This window comes from Xyrauchen texanus, chromosome 11 (genome assembly GCF_025860055.1).
Source record: "Xyrauchen texanus isolate HMW12.3.18 chromosome 11, RBS_HiC_50CHRs, whole genome shotgun sequence".
Taxonomy (NCBI): Eukaryota; Metazoa; Chordata; class Actinopteri; order Cypriniformes; family Catostomidae; genus Xyrauchen; species Xyrauchen texanus.
Window position 1 is genome coordinate 17,162,710 of NC_068286.1, and position 6,000 is coordinate 17,168,709.

The 6,000-nt window shown below is 36.0% G+C and overlaps 1 protein-coding gene across 5 annotated transcripts in view; it reads right to left on the reverse strand.

Annotated features, from left to right (window-relative positions):
- LOC127651383 (teneurin-3-like) overlaps positions 1–5,145 on the reverse strand; it is a 348,816-nt gene extending 343,671 nt beyond the window's left edge. For all 5 annotated transcript variants that reach the window (XM_052137168.1, XM_052137167.1, XM_052137166.1 and 2 more), the window contains exon 1: positions 4,708–5,145. The gene's annotated coding sequence lies outside the window, so the exon portion shown is untranslated. The remainder of the gene's footprint in view (positions 1–4,707) is intronic.
- Between the last annotated feature and the right edge of the window lie 855 nt (positions 5,146–6,000).

A 6,000-nucleotide genomic window follows, 5' to 3' on the forward strand; every position in this document is an offset into this window, starting at 1 on the left:
CATTTTAATTCAGTAAAAAAATTCACTGCAAAAAGTCCTATTGTTATCAAATTTGTTTTTGTTTTGTTTTACAATTAAATGGTCTAAAAATCCTTAAAACAAGATTAAGATACTTAGAATTGCTTTAAGAGAGTGTATCTTAAATATAAGTGTATTTTGTAAATAAGTGTATTTTTCACTTGGTTATACTTCTGCGAGTGAAAAATATACTTATATTCAAGATCTATTTTTTTAAAGCAAGTCTAAATATCATATATGCAGCTTTTCATGTGAATGCATCTTTTTGTTAAAGGATTTTTAGATATTTTAAAATTGTAATATTATTTTTAACATTCTCAGATAAAAAAAAAAATCCTTGTGCAGTATAGCTGCTAAAGAAAATGAACATAGTTTTATAGGAGATGTGTATATTTGAAAACAACCCTAAATAAAAACAAATTAATAAAACTTATTTTGTTGCAGTGTATAATGAGGCGAAGACTACACTCTCTCACCTTTCTGTTCACTTCAATCCATCATTAACTAAAAAAAAAAGAACTCTCTATTATTAATAAAGCTGCACATTGCTAATTTTCTTCACGTTAAGAAATGCACAGAGACATATATAATGATTCAATAGGTCACGAGCCATCACGTTATAATCTAGCTGCATTAAGCGTGTGCACTCGAGTTTCAATCTCTCCCCCTTAGATCGGGACATTTGCGCAACTCATAGAAGAGGCACTGACCTCAAAGAGAATTGCCAGTTTCAGAGTTTGTAATTATTTACATGACCAGCTCCCTTATTAATTGAACTTTAATAAAGCTAAAATGCATTAAATATAACACTCTTGGTGTTTCCTTTAAAGAGCTCCGGCTCCGCTTATTCCACAACGAGAGTGCTCCTATATTTACTTATTTGGTATTTGTGTATAATAACTCCCTCATTCTTTGCAATCTACATCACCTGAAGCTGTTTGGAAAGTTTAGAGTACATCTGGACTTTGAGCTGTGTAATTCTTTCTCTCCTTAGTCAGACACGAACTGCAGTGCTGCTATCACGCAACATTATTAGAGTTTAATGTGATCACATGTTGCGTTAAATGAGATCAAATGACTATTCAACAACAAAAACATTTTGTCGACAATTTTTTATTGTCGACGTTGTTGAAAACGTAGACTCATCAGTACAGCCCTGTATGCCAGTTAGCCTCATAAAGCGGGGAAAAACTTTAATGAAGTTTCACAAATTTTATAAAGGTGCCTGGGTTTGTTCCAGAAAGGCAACAGCAAGTGCCCTAACCCCACCTCCACCCAATTCCTAACCAAATGGAGCCAGTTGGGCTGAGTAGCCTACCAGGAACAACCCGAAACACCTTTTTCCCATCTCGAAAAGGCTCAGGAAGGGGAAAGAAATGGATACTGCATAAATTGAGTATTTTTTTACGTGTTAAACAAAAACTATTAATTGCAGAAATGAGTGCGTTAAATCTCCCAGCACTACTATATACATGTATACATAAATACAGAATACATTGGTCAACTACTAATATGAAAATTTCCACTAATACACTTCCACTCAAACACAAACAATAACTTGCCAGTATCAAAACAATGATCTCTTTTTACCTGTTCCCACTCATTTTGACTCCTGAAGATTATTAATTTGACTCCTGAAGATTATTAATCTAGTTAGAATGTTATTGCCTCAGTGCTCAAAATAAAATTACATGAAAATAAATGTTCTTGCAATTAGCTGCCATGCCTCCAATTGACGGGAATAATTAAAACAAAGACATTCACTAATTGGGCTTTGAATAATGGCATTACATGTATGCTGAGTTTAAAGCAGGTGTGAAAGCAGTTGCAACAAGGAGACCACAAAACATCTGGTCACTCTGGACAGATTCTGTCAATCAATGCAGCTTCTGTGAATCCCATTACCTTGACAACCCCCAGCCAATAACATCTGTACTGGCCTTTATGAGGGACAGAGGGCCACTATATGTGACAATATTAACATCATTACAGTAACAAATGGTGCCTTCTAGCTTCTTTATTTGATGCGAGATCAAACATGCGCACACTTTATCCATCCCACACACTGTGGCCTGTCGTTGGGTCTTTAAAAAAAAAAGTGCTGTTTCTGTCACGATATAAATGACACTTCAGAGTATGAAAGTGCTCCTATCAATCACTTCAACTTTAATGTGTAATAATAAAATCAGTTTTAGTTTCTTTTTGGGTTGTCCGTTTGTTTCCCCCTAGCCTCCTCCCTCTCACTTGAACCAAGGCCAAGTTCAAGGCAACATCAAAAATGGATTACGACTACACTTCAGATTAGTCAGAGGCCTCCTGAATCTCAGCACGTACACACACACACACACACACGCGCGCGCGCACACGCGCACACAGACATATGCTAAGCCTCTCCTTGTTTTATAGATACAATCCTCATAATACAATTGTCTCTCTTTGTGCATACGTTTTCTAATAAATCATTCCATGAAGCATGTGTAGACAATAAAATAACACATACATGCGTTCATGCATACATCCCAAAATGACAAAGCATGTTCAACATAAATAGTTGCAAAACGATAATTTGCCATTTGTGTATCTCAAAAAGAAAATAAGAGAATACAAAGTAACAAAATGTGTTACAACTGAGCTCTCACACTCAACAAATCAAATAGTCTTAACTGAATTGTTTTGCCTGAAATAAACAGTTTTAATGATCTCAAGGTCAGTTTGAGCTAAAAAAAAATACTGTCAAAAGTCACACAAAACAATCAGTAGCGACAAATCCTTTATAACAAGTTTCACAAATGAAGGCCCAAACAGTTCAAAACCACCAAAAGAATGGTGTCAAGAAATGTTTCAAGAATTTAAAGAAAATATTGTTGATGGAAATAGAGCAGGCCAGTCTAGAGGCATGATTCAATGAGAGGCCATGTTTGTGTTCTGTTCACTCACTGACTAGAGAGGGCAAGGTAATGTACACTAACATTTAAACAAAAGACCATTTAGGATGGGCCAGGAATCTTTCACCAATCACAATCATCAGTATCAGCTTTCAGCGCAATTACAGTACATGCCGATACCTTCGTTTCATGCTCCCCTTTACGCTGTATTCAGCATGTGTGTGTTGCAGGGACATTGCTTCTTCATCTGTCAACACACAACCTTAAGGTATGTGTTCATAAGTAAAATATAACTGATAACCTTTTAAAGTTTATTTAATTTGTTGTATTATTGCTTTTTGTGTAGCACAGTATTAGTGATTGGGTAGTCTACACTTCCCCAATGTACTTTAGAGATTCGGTTCAATACTGTACTAATCAGTATGCTATTATATTGATTAAGAGGTGCTATATACAGCTAGTAATGTCCAAAAAATGAAATGTAATAGGAAATGCATTATTTACCTAAATCAAATAATAAGTTTGCCTTCAAATTATATATATATATATATATATATATATATATATATATATATATATATAGCTGTTGAGAAAATGCATACACAGACAAAATACAGCCTCGTGCTTGTCTTAAAATAAAATGCTCTAAATGACTAAAAACATTTATTTCTTTTTTACTCAAACAGTAATAAATAAACTTGGTTGTGAGACAAGGTTTATTTAGCAGTCTCACCGATCATATTAAATGCACTCTATTTTAAATTATTCTTTCAGCATTTACTTAGCTTAGAATAACACTGAAGAAAACCGGAGTGAAGAGCACCAGTCAAGAGAAATAATTTGACTATGAGCTACTCCAAGACAGCTTTAACACGGAAAATGAGAACGTTAATGAGTGTAGGGGCCTACTCTGTCGCTGAACTGTTATCTTCAGTTACGGCGATGAGCTCCGTGTGCCACACTAACTGCAAGACAACTAATCAGACCAGCACACTTGAGATACTGCTAACAATGCCAATATAATTTCTTCACTAATATATATATATATATATATATATATATATATATATATATATATATATATATATATATATATATTATGTATTTATATATGTATTGTGGAGATTCCGTTTTTTTTTTTTTTTTCTTTTTTTCTCGCGAGCGCACGTTCTCATTTATTTATTTATTTCTGAGTAGCCGGTAAGGAGGAAGCCTGTATGACAAAACATTTAATATATATATATAGCATATATAAAATGTTTTATATATATATAAAATGTAATTTTGTATAATTGTTTTTTTTTTTTTATTGGCCAAAAGTTTTCACCGTCTACCTCATGTAGTAGGCTAGATTGTTTTAGACTATTGCAAGTGTCATTATTAGCCTACAGTAGGCTATATTGGTGACAGGAAACTTGCCAGTGTTTACTAAGAACTGACATTGTGATAACCCAGAATTACGAACTGTGTGGCTTTATATACACATATTACACTGAAAAATGACGGTGAACTCAAACAGATGATGATAATAAAGCGACGGTGGAAGTCTTTAGTTCTCACATTTGTAGGTAAAACTTACATGCACGTCGCACGTTAACAGATTTACAACCTGTGTGCAATGACTTACATTAACCTGCACTTAATATGTACAAATGCTAAAATATATTACTTCTGCTACGAACTCATTATTCTAGATGTCCATTTTAATTCGGCATGCATGACCGGTATTGGATGATGTATTCGCGCTATTTAAAAGGGTAAAAGTGCAAGTGAGCGTTCACGCTGAGGCCATCCGTGTTCCTACCTGCTGTTGATGTGTTTCAGCATCCCATAGGCAAAACTTCACCAAACGAAGACAACTTCTTCAGGGAATGACAAAACGGAGAAATGTTTCTACTTAAAGAGCCGGAGACGAAGCAAGTCCTCCTCAGTCGCTTTAAACAGCAACTCCCTTCCAAACAATAGTCCGGTGGGCTCTTAGCGGAGAGTAACTCTGATGTTGACAGATATGTGTCTGTATTCTCTCTCACTCTCTCTCTCTCACTCTCTCTCTCTGAATGAGCAACACAAACAGACACTCGTTTGGGGATAAATGTAGGTCTCGCTGAGCTCATGTATCAGCCACGACCGTCCGGAGACACGGAGATGCAGGAGCAGCCGCTATTTCCTCATAGAGCTACAACAAATACGTCGGTGCGGGCGTGCATGCTGCAATCGCTGTAAGAGTACAGATGCACGGACAGGTCGGAATCGTGTGTGTGTGTGTGATTCCTCAGCTCAGGCTCGGTGCTTGAGAAGCTCTCGTGGTACGCCGTTGCGTCCAATCAGTGCGCTACGTGTCTATATCCAACACTGGATCAGTGGTAAATGAAGGGTCATCCATGACTAACTCCGAAGCCTGATGAATGACTTTCACCAGCTCATCGTCATAAAAATGTCTCTGCCTGATTCTGATTGTAACCAGTTTATAGTTTTTCCTCATATATGGGTTTTATTCCAGAGGCACAGCACATTTTGTTGCCAGGCTGTATAAGTTAGTAGCTACTGCTCTTGATGACAGAAACAAATTAGGAGCTAGTATGGTACGAAGCATCCATCAAACAGGATGTTATTATTATTATTATTATTATTATTATTATTAAATAGATTTATATAAATTTAAGGGCACTAATTGTTGTGTGGACTATGATCTAATATGTTAATTTTGCAACTTAATTGCATATATGATATTTACCAATATGTCCCAAAATGTTTGTGAACATCTGCAGTGCAAATTCTATCAGATTGCAATTGTACCATGAAACAGTGTGAACTGAAAAGATCAAAGAATATGCATAGCAGAATAACTGTTGACTGATAGCTGGCATAGATAAACAATGTAAGGAGGGGGAAAATCATCTCAAAAGCAGGATGCCTCCATCCTGTGGGTGAATGAGGAGTGTGTGGTCAGTCATTTGAAGTGATGCCCCCTCAACCATCCACATGCTCCCCCCATCTACATCGGTGAAGTTCAAATATGTCCACAAAGTCTTATGAATTGAGGTAACCACACAAGACTGACTAGGAGTTGCAGCTGCAATTTTAGTGAGATCTGGTA